The sequence below is a fragment of the Crocodylus porosus genome, unplaced genomic scaffold (genome assembly GCF_001723895.1).
Source record: "Crocodylus porosus isolate Cpor-Errol unplaced genomic scaffold, CroPor_comp1, whole genome shotgun sequence".
Lineage (NCBI taxonomy): Eukaryota > Metazoa > Chordata > Crocodylia > Crocodylidae > Crocodylus > Crocodylus porosus.
In genome coordinates this window covers 88985341-89001435 of record NW_017728931.1, presented here as the reverse complement: position 1 = coordinate 89001435, position 16095 = coordinate 88985341, and positions in this window count along the sequence as shown.

The following is a 16095-nucleotide window of genomic DNA, read 5'->3' as shown; positions in this document are numbered from 1 at the left end:
GGGTACCAGCTGCGTACCACCTGGGCTACATTTTTAAGGAGATTCTGCTGATATCTGATCCAAGTGACTGAAGGAATTACTTCCCAAAGTATATAACATCCCAAATAGGCAAGACCTGGTAGAGGCCCTTGTTATGCTTGGAGGTTTAAAGGATAAAAATGAGGTAGACTGTATCTGAGGTAGACTGGCTGAAGAAAAAATGGTTTGTTCTGGAAATACTTTTGGAAATGCTTTTACATAGAGCTACTTTTCCCTACTGTGTCCCAAAACTTTGAGCCTGACAAATAAACAGAGTAGAAAATGAGGTAATTTGAACTGTGACATGCTGTTCTTATGCTTAATGTCACCAGCAACGTATCAAACTCTACTTTTGGATTGAAAAAGTGATTTTCCTCATCCACTTTCAAGCGCTCAACTTTTAATGCTATTAAAACTAAGGGGAAAATGTAGAATATGTCACATTTTTTCAGCTAACCAAACTTAGTAGTAAAGTACTGTAACTTGTGTTAAGCAGGAGGATAACTTCATAAGCCAAATGACCCTTTCCTGTGGTGGGGGAAACTCAGGTCCACTCCAACCTACCTAGAGCCACTCCTGAAATAGGTCCTGTATTGTACCTCACTATCATTTTTTTCGTTTCTATTGCAGTGTCACAAACCCATTTGTAGGATACCCTTGGAGCCCTGTGTTTCTGCCTGCTGTCCCATTGCTTGTCCCAAGGAACAGACCAAGGTTTGCTTTCAGATAAGCCCCACAAGCCTCAACTCCATTGCCCTTACACTGGACTTCACATCTGCAGCAGTGGAACCTCTGCCAGGTCAGAGCAGCTTATCCTTCGGTTATGAAATCCATTTTAGGTCCCCCGGTCTGTAGAATGGGTGAGTCTCAAATATCACTCTCCCAGAGATCACTCTTTACCACAAGCAGGCAGTAAAGAGGCAAAGCAACAAAAGGATTTATTATGTAGGAGAAAACAAGTATACAAGAAAAACTTACCCTTGGTTTAAACATAGAACAAAAAGACAAGTAAAGTTTCTTACTCTTTCATCTGATTACCACTTAGTCCTTCAAAGAGACCTGCCAGTATTTTCAGAGATGAGTCTTCCTGCTGATCCTGCCAGCCCTGACTACTGGGGACTGGATTCTTCCCTAGCCTGAGATAATCCAAAGACCCTGGGCACCTCACAGATAGTCCTCAAAATATCTCCAAGTCAGCTCTCCCCTCCTCCTGTCCCTACTCCTTATTTGAATTGTTCCAATTCCTCAGAAATCTCAGAATCTCTCCCCAAGAGATTTGGCATCCCTCTGGCTCACAGGCCATTTCTCTTCACTACTGAGGGGTTGATTTTCCCATTACAGGCAGACAATGCCTTAGGTGCCCATGCCAGTAATGGCTCCTCCTGTCTGTCACTGAGTGGCAACTGTCCTTGCCCAAGAACACAATGGCAAGAGATACGTAGCAGTTTCACCTACAACTTTTTCCTTAAGTATGCATCCCTCAGTTCCTTTGATTAGATCATCTCCAAAACCATAAACAGACCACGTAATGTAATCCACACAACCATGACCAGATAGTGAGCTGTCCTACAGGTAGGTAAGAGGGCTCCTGGGGAAAGGAGCCAGAGAGACTTCCTGGGAGGGGAAGGAACCAGAAGGAGAGACTTCCTGAAAGGAGGAAGGGAGCAGAATAGGGCTTCTGGAGAGAGAGAAGGGGGGGAGGGGTCAGGCTCCTAGAGAGAGGAGCCTGAGACAGACAGACAGCTGAGAAAGGAGAGCTGGGAGCCTGACAGCCACAACTGAGAGGGAGGGAGATGGCGAGTCAGCACAGCGGTGCCTGAGGGCCCTGCCTGGAGTGCCTTTCAACTGGGAGTCAACCAGAGCATGTGAGTGTATTGGGGACTGTGTACACAGCTAGAGTGGACTGAGAGAGGGAGGGGGTGCAGGCTGGTGGTGGCGGACCTGAACTCTGGCACTCAGTGGTCTGGGAACAGACCACGTGTTGTGTGTTTGCACCCTGAAAAGTGCTTCTGTTGATTGACTCCTGCTGGGAAGGAGCTTGCCCCAGGGGAATATGGATGATCAAAAAAGGCTGTAAACCTGTGAAAGGACACTGAGGAATGATGTGGGGACCTAGTTAACACCAAACATGCTATACATGACCAAAATGTTTCATCTCAAAGTGAACTATAGTCAGAACAAGTTCACATTCATACTGTTTCCCCATAAAGAAAATAAACTCTTTTAAGTTTTTCTTCCTGATGCATACAGTTGGTTTATGGTCAAAATTCAGTCCCAGAGAGCGTAGTTTGCAAGGAAGATACTTTATTTGAACTTCATTCCTTCACATTGTTGATATTTTCACTCTTGCTCTTAATGTTTCTGCAGGATTATCCTAGTGGATTTTAGCCCTTCATTCTTCCCACTTTTTGATGTTGTGGCTTTCTTTTTTTCCCCCCGTCACTGTGATTCTAGAATAATTGCTATTGGTTTCTCAAGAAATGTTATCTTGATATATCCTTTTGACTAAATAATGATTATTTTTACTGTCATCATTTTTAATCTATTAAACTTAGAGAATGATCCAGTTGTCTTTTCATTAATAAATCTGGTAACAACCGACATTTTTATCAGGTATCTCTGTTTGCTGCAGTATTCCTTGTAGTCAGATTCCAATGCTAAGTCCAGGAAATGCTACATTATTTTGCACTTCTGCAAGATAAGGCAAACTCAAATCCATGAATTTGGGTTCTAGGGTGAGAAATGATATTCCCCAATGATATTCTTCTTAATCCTGTGAAGATGTAGATGCTGCAGCATGTGAATGAGTGTTTGTGGGGATCTGATCTATACCTTCCAACTAAGTTACTAATGGCAAATTGCACTGGATGATGCACTGTGCAGAACCTGTAGAAAACTATCAAGACCTCTTCCAAGAGGGTTTTAGAGGCAGCAGGCAGTAAATGACCTTATAGGAGTAAGCAGCTTCTGTGTGGAAGATATGTCAGTCCTCATATTTTGGGGCCAAATTTCCTGCTGTTTTGTGTGACAGACCTCACAAATGACAATGGCAAAAGCAAACTCGTGGAGTTTCCACCCCATATATGTTTTTTCCTAGTAGTGCAAACTCCTTTCATACCTGAAACTCTTGCTCTTCTCTTAAAAATTACTAATACAGAACTAGAAAACTAAAATACTGTTACTAAGATGGTATAGCCTCTCTTTGTAGGGCCTGGCCTGCTGCTCCCTGTCCATGCAAGTGGCCCTCTCGATGCTGGCCACATCCCTCTTGAAGTGTGGCGCCCAGAACTGGATGCAGTACTCCAACTGCGTCCTGACCAATATCGCATAGAAGGGGAGGATCACCTCCTTGGACTTGCTCATGATGCATCTGTGGACTCATGGAATATAAGATCTTATTTTCACTTTTTATTTATTTTTTCCTTCAATTATCAGAAGACTACGCTTCATCCTGTATCTATTTTTTTCTTTTCCATTTCAGAACCAAAAGTTATATACATAGAATTCATTTCTAGAAGTCATTATTTGGCAAGTAGATTATTCTAAAAGACATTATTTGTTAAGTAGACTGCTATATCTAACTTGCATATTGTTACCGTTATTCCTTGAATTCTTGAATTCTGTGAATGACAGCACATTTGCTAATTTTTTCCCATGAAACATTGGGATCAAACTCATTAAAAAAAATTGATCAATCCCATTATCAAAAAAATGTATATTAGCAGGAGCTTGTGAATTCTGCAGCCTTGTTGTAAAACTGGTTTTGGCCTTTATGGTAGCAGAGAAAATATCAAAAAATAATGAACTAACTGTAAACTGTGATCTTTCCAAATGTCTGCAGAGAACCTATAGAAATTAGTTCTGACAGCTGTTGTCTGCTTTGTTCACCTCACTGATGACCCTAAGGACTCCACAATTCTACATTTTCCCAAGATGCCAGAGAATTCAGCATTTATTATAATAACTGATTTTTTCAGTTAGAACCACACACATAGGAATCATAGAAAAATAGGAATAAAAAGAACCTCACAAAGCAGGATCATCTCTAACTAAACCATCTCAGCCAAGTGTCTGTCCAGACTTTTTTTGAAAATTTCCAAGGAGATTCCACAAGTTCTCTAGGTAATCTGTTTCAGTGCTTGACCACTCTTTGTCAAAAAGTTCCTCTTAATTTCTAACCTAAATTTACCCTAGGTTGTTCCTAGTCCTAGCCCCCTATAACCACAGGGAAAAGGTCATGTCTATCCTCTCTATAATCACCCTTCAGATATTTGGAGACTAGAATCACATCCTCTTCAGTCTTCTCTTCTCCAGACTAAAACAACCTAGTTCTTTTAGCCTTTCCTCATATGTCCTGTCTCCCAGGCCCCGATCATTTTTATCGCTGTGCACTGGACTCTTTCCACTCTGTCCACAAACTTCTTGAAGTCTGGGGCCCAAAACTGGACATAGTACTCCAGGGGAGACCTCACTACTGCTAAATAGAGGGGAAGAATCATTTCCCCTGATTTGCAAGTAACATTCCTGTTAATATAACTCAGTATGTTGTTGTTAAAAAAAGGCCAGAAGTCCACTGTAGAGCTTATTCAGTTTGTGGTCCACCATAACCCCCAGGCCCTTCTCTGCTACTGGCTACTTCAGCCTAGCCAGTCATTCCCCAAGCTGTGCTTGTGCATGTGGTTATTCTGTCCAAAATGCAGAACTTGGCACGAATTCTTGTTGAATCTCATCTGATTGATTGTGGATTATTTCTCCACCCTGAGTATTTCTCCAGTCTATCCACATGTCATGTTGTTTTCAGTCATGGCCCAGCTAGGACCAGTCTACACTTGTCTCTTGATATATGTCTTTCTGCACCAGAGGGAATGACTTGGATTACAGAGCTGGTTCTCAGACTCTTTGGATGAATGGACCACTGTCAACCCTCACAATTTTTCAGGTTCACCATGCACCCCATCATCCAATTTTGAAAAAAAATGGGGGAGAGCCTGAGGTAATCTGCAGACCAGGTACAACCCACTTGCCAATGTTTCACAGACTACTATTAGACCAAGGGCCACCATTTGGAAAGGACTGGATAATGGTGATATATTTTTCCCTGAACTTTTCCTTGTAGCAATAGGGATGGGAGAAGCAAGAGCTAGAATACAGATTACATCCAGAAAAGAGAGGAGATACAACACTGTAAGTGGTCATGCTAGACAGCCTAGAGAAGAATGTAATATATTGGATGAAATTCACCCTCTGCAGAAACCAACATAAGGGCCACGTGACATTAAATTTACATGTACGCATTAAACTTATTGTGTCAGCCAGCAGCACTGTCAAGCACTATCAGCAGCACTGCACTGTTCCAGACTGGCTGTCTCCTAAACCAGAAATTTTGCAGCACCCACATGGTGCTGAAGACAAGTTAATCACCAATGATGGGGAGTAACTGGTTTTCTCATTTAGCGGGGTTAATTGACCCACCCAGAGCACTAGGTGGACAAGACTATGCTGCTTTAGTTTAAGAGGCAACCCAGATGGAGAAGGGGGGTGTACATGGCACAGTAAGTTTAGTGTGCAGAAAATTCAGGCATATTAAACTGCAGCCAGGGACACATTTGAACGTGCACACATCAGGAACAAATTTGCTCCTCATGGTAGCAGTTCAGTCCAGGGCTGCTCCTGCCCTGCTCTGAACCCCTGCAGCTGCCAGAAGGAGCTCCGGGCTCCATTGTGTGCCAACCCCAGGCTGGCGGGGGGCACAGAGGCTGGACCCAATCTCTGTGGGGTGGAGGGAGCTGTCTTGGCTGCAGGGTAGCTCCCTCCCAGCTGTGCAGCAATCAGGGCCAGCTCCAATCTCCGCATGGCTGGGAGGGAGGTGCCCTGCAACTGGGACAGCTCCCCCTGCCCTGTGGAGATTGGGGCTTAGCCAAGCAGCAGTGGCCCCCTCCTGCCTGGGCTGACTGGGAGCAAATTACTCCCGGTCGGGTTCTGCATGTGCGCTTCAGCACATTAGTTAATGTGCCATTTTTCTAGTAACTGAATGTATTGGTACTTGCAAACAGTGCATTAGGGTAATTTTAATGCACAGTAATTGACACACACATGTAGATACTGATGCTTTACTGCACATTAGATGAGTCTAATGTGCAGTAAAGCATCCCATGTAGATGTACCCACTGTTAAGAATTATTCAAAAGAGGGTGTAAGTGGGACTGATGTGGGCTTTAAGCCTGAATTTCACTCAGTATGTAGAAGTTCACAAATCCCAATACAAAAAACCCTGTGCTAAGAAACATTAAACAATTCTAATTATATTATTTTATTTGGTCAGGGCTTTCATTATAGCTATGTCCGTGGATAGGTTATTCTCTCAGCCATAATGAAACCACTGGGAAATTCTTTTTTATTTGCTCCTCCGTGGCATAGAGTAGACCTTTTGCATGTTTGTTAGGCCAGGACTAGGAACACTATCTATACAGATACATTTTGTAACATACACATTGATTATCTTTAAGTTTTTCACCTCTGCTTTCTAATGCAATGGAAGAGGAAGTTAGAGATTTTGGGGGACTAATCCAATTATTTTTAGTATTTAGCGTATCTCCAAGCTTTTTAACATTTTTAAATGATAGAGGTGTATTCACAGGTCCTTTTGTGCTCCTGATAATCAGTAATATGTAACCTTTCATTTAAAATTTTTTTCATAGTAATAAGAAAACAGCTCTGGATGTGTTTTAGACAGCAGCCAAGATGTACCCAAGGGGTGTAATTATCACTTACTATATTAAAAAAAAAGAGAGAGAGAGAAGGTATTACAATACAAATATCCAGAGATAAACAAGGATACTAGAAAAATAATTGCTTTAAGTTTCTAGCTTTCACTAGATGTGGGCTTTAAGCCCACTAGACAATATTGGGTATATTTTAAAACAAGTCTAATTCCTTTGCTTTGGAAGTAAGATTGGCTATTTCTTGATTAATGGATAAGTTGGACCAGCAAGGATTTTGAAAATTCTGACTTGTACAATGCAACTAAGATAACTTATATAATTGGAAATTATTTGGTAATGGCAGATAATATGCTCAGTACTACTATACAAGGCACACAACAACCCACTGTGCCATGTGGAACATACAGTCTAAATTTCTGATCCTGTAATGAGCTCAATGGAGGTGGAGTCCTGTACCCATAAGGAGTTAATTATAGCAGGGATTGTAATTATAGCAGGGGTATGCATACCCCCGGGGTACTTAGGCTGTAGGGGGTATGTGTGGGCAGGGACAGAACGCACCCCAGGGCTCAGCGGCAGCATCTCCCCCAGCACCTTCCCATACTTTGCTTCTTCTCTGGAAGAGGGGGAGGGACATGCCGGGCGCTGCTGGCCCCACACAGCACACCATGGTGCCTCCCCACCCCCCAACTCAGCTTGCTCTCTGTGCCTGCTCCTAGGAGCAGGGCTGGGGGGGGCGAGGGCAGCAGTGTCCCTCTGGAGGCTGCACATATGCTGCCCATCCAGCTGGCTGGGTGGGTGGGGCTCGCATGTGGTGGCCGCCACCACTGCTGCCGCACCTCCCGCTGCTTTCCTGCGGCCAGTCACACGTGTGGCTCTGCAGGCTGCTGACATGCCTCACACCTTGTATGCTGCTCATCAGCAGCCTGCAGAGCCACACACGTGATCATCCACGGGAAAGCGGTGCAGGGTGTGGTAGCAGCAGCATGGAGCAGTGGCAGCTGCCACGTGCCAGTCTCCCCCTCCCCCTTCAGCCAGCTGGGTGGCATGTGTGTGGCCTGCAGAGAGGCACCACTGCCCTCATCTCCCCAGCCTGGCTCTTGGCAGGGAGCACATAGACGCACTCTCCCCCATTGTCGATCTCTCCCTGCCCAGCCCTTCCCTCTCTGCCACCCCATCCCTTCCCCCCACACACACTTACCTGTTGGGGGGGGGTGCCTGCATGTGTATCTCTGTGTCTGTGTCTGTGTCTATGTTTATGTCTATGTCTGTGCCTGTATGTGTGTGTGTGTGTGTCTTCATCTTTGTATGTGTGTGTTCTGCCCATCTGGCTGCAACAGGCACATGGCATCACACAGCTCTTGGGACAGCGGGGTGCAACTGCCTCTACCCTGCACACAGATCTGGGGGGCGCGTAACCCCTTGGATTTCCACCGGGGTGCGCACAGCAGCAGGAACTGCCCCCTACTCCCGACACCTCCCAGATGGACTGCTCTTGCAGCACCGTCTTGCACTCTGCCTCAGCTGTGCAGTGCCTGCCCCTGCTCTAGTCCCACTCCCTCCCTCAGCACAGGGGCCTCAATCTGTCCCCCCACCCCTCCGTCCCTTAAAACCAATAACAAAATATACAGGGGTACACGAGCTGAAACTTTGAAGCAGAAGGGGTGCACTTGTTAAAAAAGTTTGAAAACCCCTGAATTATAGGATCAGGGCCTAAAAATACATAAAGATAAGATTGGATAGCTCAAGACTCCTAGCAGAGGCATCAGCTTAGCACTTCCTTACAAGACCTTTATTTTGTCAGTTACTGCTAATTTTCTGGTCATAGTTCATCCATTCAAATTTATCAAAAGGTGAAAATAACTGGGTAGCGATATCAATACAATGCCTCATTATCAATTAAGCCATATTAAAAGTTATTATAAATTTCTATGCTGAGAAAGACATTGTGCTTTATAGGGCTGCAGATATAAAATCATATCTGATTTTAGCAATTTTTACCATAGCTTCACCTCAATTTTTAGCTTAAGGGATCAGCGCTTCACCTACTAATATTTTGGAAGAATAGATTGATGTATTAAAGATAAAGGGCATTTATACACATACATTTTCATGATCGGACACGCCAGAGATCCAACATGTTAATCAAGTCTGCTCTGCCTGCTGCTCTGCGAGCTGATACACACAGAGCCATGTCACTTGCAATTGTAAAAGTGGCAAAATTCACATCAGCACAGAGAAAATGGCAGTGGTGCACTTTTGAACTAAAACATTGTATTTTAGTTCAAAAGTGGATCACTGCCATTTTTTGCACGCTGATACACATTTTGCTGGTTATACAACTGCAAGCAAAACAACACTGGGCACTTTTCAAAGCACCCAGTGCTGTGGTGTTTGCATGTGTAAAAAATGCCCAAAGATCATCATCCACCTGTAACAACAGGGTTAGTTATGAGGAATGCCACTGAAGTCCATAGAGTTAGCCAGTGTAGGTACAGTAAGGCTCAATCCAAAAGACTCTTAAACAGATAGATCTCTCTCACAACCTCTCATACATAATTTCAGGATCTATGAATCATAGCCATATTGGTTCTAGCATGGATAGAGATTTTAATTCAGCTAATTGCCATAGGTTTAATGAATGTCCCTTTTTAATTCATTTTTATCCTTGCACTGAGAAGGGCAGAACAGAGTTTAAAAGGGATGATCTATTTTATGCTGATACTGATTTTATGCTGATACCTTAATGTAACACGAGCTGGGGAACATGAATCAAAGATACTCGTACCTTTGAGCCACATAATGAGCGCTTAAAACTAGTTTCAGGTGTTAACGTGTGCACAATCCAGGTGTTAGGAGCTCCATGAGTCACCCAAAACTACGATGTAACAAGGCCCTATGTAAAAGAACCCTTTAATGGGAAAAGCTGCTGTGACCTTACTCTGTTGTAACCCCTTCTGGGTCTTATATTTTAAGAATGGGACTGAAAAGCTAAAGAAAAGATACCAAACAAAAGTTTTAAAATGTATTTTATGGGTAGAATATTAATGTTAGACTTAACAGTTTCTAAAGTCTGCCAAAAAGAAAGCTCAGGGGAGACAAGATCACAGGGTATAAATACCTTTGTAGGAAGAGGATTATTCTTATAAAATTGTAACATGACAAAGAGTAATGCCTAAAACTCAGGGACACAAAGCATGATGGAGTAATTAAGCACTGGTGCTGTAAAGGAAGGTCAAGGAAAGACATGAATAAAATGATGTAGGAAGAAGGAATAAAAAAACCTCAATTCAGTATTTTGAAAAAAGTGGTATTAACAGAAGCAGAATACAACATGCTCCCTCTACCCAAGGAACAGTTACAGGGACCACTTCTGCACATCGGTCCATACATACAAAAACGAATCTTACTGTCTTCAATGACCCTCTACATGGAGACATTCTAACATGTACACCATAATTTCCCCTCTCCCTCCAACAGTGAATTGGTAACACAACCCCATCTTTCTACCTGAGCCCCTCAATTTTGCTAAACAAGAATTAGCAAAGCAAAGAATCAGGACCACAATGACAGCAAGCCTCCCAGTTGTTTGTCCAGATGCAAAAGCCACTTATTTGACTTCCCTGAAACAAAGAAGATTTAAATTCAATCTCAGAAAAAATATTCCTTACTATCACAACCAAAGGACAGTGGAACGGGCTGCCCATGACAGTTGTGGAATCTCTTGCTTTGGAGGTTTTCAGAAAGAGGCTGGATAAGCAACTGTCCAATATGGTTTAGGAATAGAACACACAGGGTTCATCTTCATATGCAATTAGTGTGATGCAATAGACTCGGGAGCAGTTTGCATCAGAGTTTGTAAGAGCTTTGGGCTGGCAGGCTGATCTCCCAAGCCCCCTGCGAGCCAGGGCTGCACCGCCCTGGCTCAATGTCTTGTTGTCCCGGGTGCAGAGATTACATGTGTGCCTGGGACAACAAGACATTGAGCCAGGGCAGTGCAGCCCTGGCTGACAGGGGGCCTGGGAGATCAGCCTGCCAGCCCAGAGCTGCTTCCCATCCCATCCCTCCATCCCCCAAACTGCCTCAGTGTGCTGCAGAGGGGCTGGCTGGGCCACAAGGGTGCTATAGTGTAGGGCTAGCCAGCAAACAGCCCCCACAGAGTAAATAACTCTGCCATCAGACAGTACTTGTGTCTGGCAGTATTAACCTATGGCAGAGTTACCTAGTTTACTCTGGTCTAATAGCTCCACATGTGTAGATGGTGACACTTTAACGTGGAGCTAATTAGGCAACTCCATAGTAAGCATCTTGTGTAGATGCTCCCAAAATGTTTGTGCCAGGTTTTGTACAAGATGACCCTAGATGGCCCTTCCAACCCTATGATTCTGCTATTTCTATAGAGAATGGCTGAAGAAGAGACATTAGTAACATATTAACTTAGAAGACACTTGGAAATCACAGTTATAAGTATTGTATAAGAACCTAACCAGAATAGAATTACTGGCCCTCAGAATACTTTTGGGATTAGGATGGCCTTACCTGCTCAGAGCTCAGAAGATAAGGTAGCAGTCAGCTGGTGCCATCTGAAAACCTAAGAAGGAGAACTACCAGAAGCAGGAAGCAGAAAGAATAGAGAGAAAACCACATCTCTGAAGATTCAATAAAATCATTCTTTGTATATTGTTCCTTTTCTCTTTGAAATAATTGTGCATATAAAAGTTTGTGCCCAATACATGGACAAAGAAAAGTGAAATAAAAGCCATTTCCAAGTTCCTTGAACATCTTTGGTTTTGGAAAAGTAGTAATCAGCTGGAAAATACCTATTAGGATTGTTGTTTGTAGCCGTGTTGGTCTAAGGACATAGGCCGACAGGGTTCTTTGGGTAGATGTGATCTTTTACTAGACCAACTAAATAAATATGTATTTAGTTGGTCTAATAAAAGATATCACATCTACCCAAAGAACCTTGTCTGAAAGATACCTATGGCATTTTAAATCCAAGGGTTCAGACTTGGAAAGCCTACCTACAGCTCCATTCACCAACTAGAATTGTCTTTTAGGAATATATGATAGAACATACTTTATTTGTTTAGCTCTCACATGCTTGCTTGTGAAATCCAATCATTTTTAATATTCTACGTAAGAATATATTTTTAAGTTCAGTAAAGCAAGTTCTCCTCTGTCTCAATGTCCTGCAGCATTTTAAGATTCACTCTGTTTCTTTTCCCTTTTCAAGGAAACCTATATATGTATAACTCAATTTATGTGAAAATTCCTTTGGGAGATACAGAGGCAAGTACTGAAACAAATAATGGAGATAGATAAATCATTACATATTAAGACAAAGCAGAAAATCAACGTTAATGAGAATGCTGAAAGCGAGACTGTTATTCACCATGCCTGTGACAATAGCACATCCACTCCCTCATGGAGAGAATTTCAATAGAGTGGGATAACCTTCAATATTCCTGTCATACTAAAGACAATGTATCCAATTTGTTCATGTTTATTAAGAAGGCTGTGATCAAACAGCAAACCACCTACATATAGACATTCAGGGAGGTTAGGGGGAGGTTAGATCAAGTTAAAAATGGCTACTCAATCTAAGGTAAGTCAGGATAGGAGGGCTAATGGGGAGAGGGGTCAGGGTCAGAGAGGCTGGCGGGGTCTGCAGAGGGGGTTGGGAGAACTGAGAGAGCAAGCAGGGTCCACAGCAGGGTTAGGAGTCCCCCTGGACCTCCCTTCCTGATGATGCCAAACTGTCCCCGATCTTGCAAACAGCTCCCAGGGCTGGTTTTCACCAGTCCAGAGAGCCAGATGGAAGTAAGTCAGGGTTGGGGGTGGAGAGGGTGGACTGGGAGGGCTGTTGGCTCTGCAGGAGGGGACCCTCTGATCCTGCCCACCCCGGCCCCTCCATGACTTACTTCCTTTGGCTTCTGGCAGCAGTGAATGCCAGTAAAACCAGCCCCAGGAGCAACTTTTAGGATTGGGGGCTTTGCTGGGCTCTGGGTGAGGGTGGTCTGTCTGGGCTTGAGGGGTGGGGTTGGGGGGCTAAAAATAGCCTGGGGGGGCGGGGAGCAGAGCCCCAGGCTGAGTCCAGGGGCTGTACTTTCCCAGCCCTGGGGCTGCACTAGGAACTGTATAGAAGTTCAGTTACATTAGTCTCACTGGACCCAATCTAAGTTGGACTACCTCCAAGTTACTATTAATTTAGATTGGATCAGCCATTTTTAGACTTCTGCACAGTTCACACTTAGATCTACCTAACTAGGGATCTAAGTGTAAGGTCCACACCTGGGCAAACTAGGTTAGATCAGGTGGCCACTTTTAATGTGATCGAACCTCCCCCTAACCTCCTGGAATGTCTGTATCTAGCCTTAGTTTGACTGAAGTCATGGTGAACAGAATGCACCTGAGCTCATGGGATTCGAGAAAATAAACACTCCTAGGCCTGGTTAGTATTCAAATAGGAGACTATTTGAGAATCCCAGATACTATAGATACAACCCAAAAATTATAGTGAAACAGCATGCAAATACTAGAAAACAAATAAACGGCAAGCCTCCATTTCCCCCTGTTATCACTGTAAACTGAAACGTGGAAATAAAATAGGATTTGTATTGGATTCTGGCACATAACAAGATATTGTACCATTGAAGTATTGTTAAATAGAAAGCTTTTTAGTCTTAGGATATTTTGCATTTAGATTTGTGCCTAAAAAAAAACAAATTTAAAAATAATGTCATGACCTAAAATGTGTATCTTCTCTCTGAGGAGAAAGGAAAACAATATGGGGCCAATGTGAACAATACAAAGAAGATGATCTCAAGAAATGAAGATCATCACTCTAAATGACAATAATCAAGAAGTATTTCTAGAAAGGCAAGACCTAAATCAATCAATATTGGAGAACCAATTCTATAATCAATATTAAGTTCTGTGTTCTTAAAAATTAGCCAGATGAAATCTTCTTTAATGTCCTGTTTTCAGATGAATTGCAATTACAATGAAAGTAATTAGAGTCTGATGTTTTGGTGAAGGTCTCAATGCTCCTTGGAATGAATCCAGTAAATTGTAAGCCCAGTGACTTATAGGTAGTGATTTTTCATTTGACTTTGTTCCTTACTAGCAATAGGAAGAGAGTGACTATTTAAAAGAAACAATAAATGCCCATGAATTTTACTTTTATTATACTCAAACTGTCTTTTTTCTTTCTCGGTCCTGAAATATATCACTTAAGATATTAATGAAAAGAACATCCTGTATTTACTAACTAGTATGTCTGCTTTGAAGTAGAAAGGTGAAAATTGACCTAATGCCTCAAAATATGTGCATATACCACACACTGTCTGCATATAGAGAGCATTGTTAGAATTTGAGTTTCTGTGCCAGTTAGATTTGGGCATAAAGGGCCAAACCAATAACCACTGATGATAATGGGAATATTTCCATTGCCTGTATCGATCTTCTCATCAGGCTCTCAAAGAGGAGAGTTCTACAGGGAGTACACCAACAATGGCAGCACAATCCCTAAGGAGAAATGAAAGGAAGGGCAACAGGAAGTGAGATAAAGGTAACAGTAAGTTGAGTTCAGTGGGAGAAAAGAAAAGTGGCAGGAAGGTAGAGTGAACCTCTCCCCCTCCCCACCCCAACCCTCCCTACCAGGAAACTCTAGATTCAAAGAGAACTGAAATCCCACTAAAGGGACACAGGTGAAGCAGCTGTTCATTATCTCACTGCATTAATCATCCAGAGGTTTGAACTCCTGTGTGAACTGCTTTTTAATTCAGTATGAGAATTAACATGTTATCCTGTTTTCTTTTTGAGGAAGTTCTTTTCTCTACCAGGTCACTTTCAGCAAGGGGATAAAATGGGTTAAGCAGCTTACAATTCTTCTAATAAGAGAATTACTAATGGTAATTACTAGATCATGGGAATCCACAGCTTCTTTTGGTGGGCCCAATCTTTCTCCTCAATGATCGTACAGTATAAAAACCAAAACAACAAATCCTAAAATACAAGGTTCTTTTCCATTCGGTTCTATCAGTTTCATCCTATCTTCAACACAAAACAAAATAAATTGTCTCCACCAGAAAATCCCATACCCTGCAGATCCCTGGCCCTGTAAGTTCCCCAGTGAAGTTGTAGACCAGCCTACTGTCACAAATCAAACAAATAAAATAGGTAGGCACATAATGTCACTTTAGAAAAGTTAGGAATGGGACTCCCCAGATCTTAACCCAGAACTTAACCACTTGGTCAATCATCATTTTAGAAGTGTAACCCATGCTAACAATGTATATGTCTTTGTCCCCTTCTGACAGAATCAATAGCTAGAAATAGATGTCTCCATATCAAGCAGTTCAGCTATGTCAGGATGTGTCCCAGCACAGCTGATCCATTTCATTGGGTGAAACACGTTGGGCATTGTCCCACCTGTTGATTTTGTGGAACAAGGGGGGACATGGTCTTCCAGGGCTTGAGAGGCCCAGTCCTGCACAACCTGGTAAGTTTCATGCAGGATCAGGCCCCTTAAGTCCTGGGAGCACCTGCCTGGCTTTCCCCTCTACAGAGACACACCCTGGGGAATCTCAGGGTGTGCCACTGTAAGTGAGAAACCTCAGCTTTTCCACTTACAGAGCTGTGCACTAGGATCTCCAGGGTCTTGTCTCTGTAAGCAGGTAAGCCCTAGCTTTCCCACTTGCAAACATGCCCCAAGATTCCCCAGGGCATATATCTGTAAGAGAGAAAAGCCAGGCAGGCACTCCCAGGGCTTGAGGGGCCTGAGACTGCAAAGGAATTCATAAGGTGCACAGGATCAGACCCCCCAAACCGCCAGAGTATCTGCTTGGGGCACCTGGAGAGTAAAGATGGCCCCAGGCTGCCTGGGCTCTCCCACCACAAAACAAATAGACATCCGCTGCTAAACAGCAACACAAATTAATATCACCTTTATCATGGCCATAAATTTTGGGCATTCATGGTGTGACAAGGAACATAGATGTCTGTTTTCTTAGTTTTTAGGATTCCTAAACCTGTATGGGTAGAAACAGACATTGCCTTTTACACCTTTGTGCCACCATAAACATTTTTATGGTGGCACAAAGGCATGAAAGGCAATGCCTGTTTCCACCTGTAAAGGTTTAAGAATCCTATACTGCCTTCTCTCCATGCTAATTAACCCAGTCATTTAGCCCACATAGTCCTTTAGGTCAGTGGATCTCAACCTTGTTTGTACCAGGACCCATTTTTAAACATCGATAGCCAGTTCCGACCCAGTGCCCCTTGCTCCCAACCCAATGCCCCCACCCTCAAGCCCTAGCTCCCCAGTGTGTGGGGCAGGGGGTGGGTATGT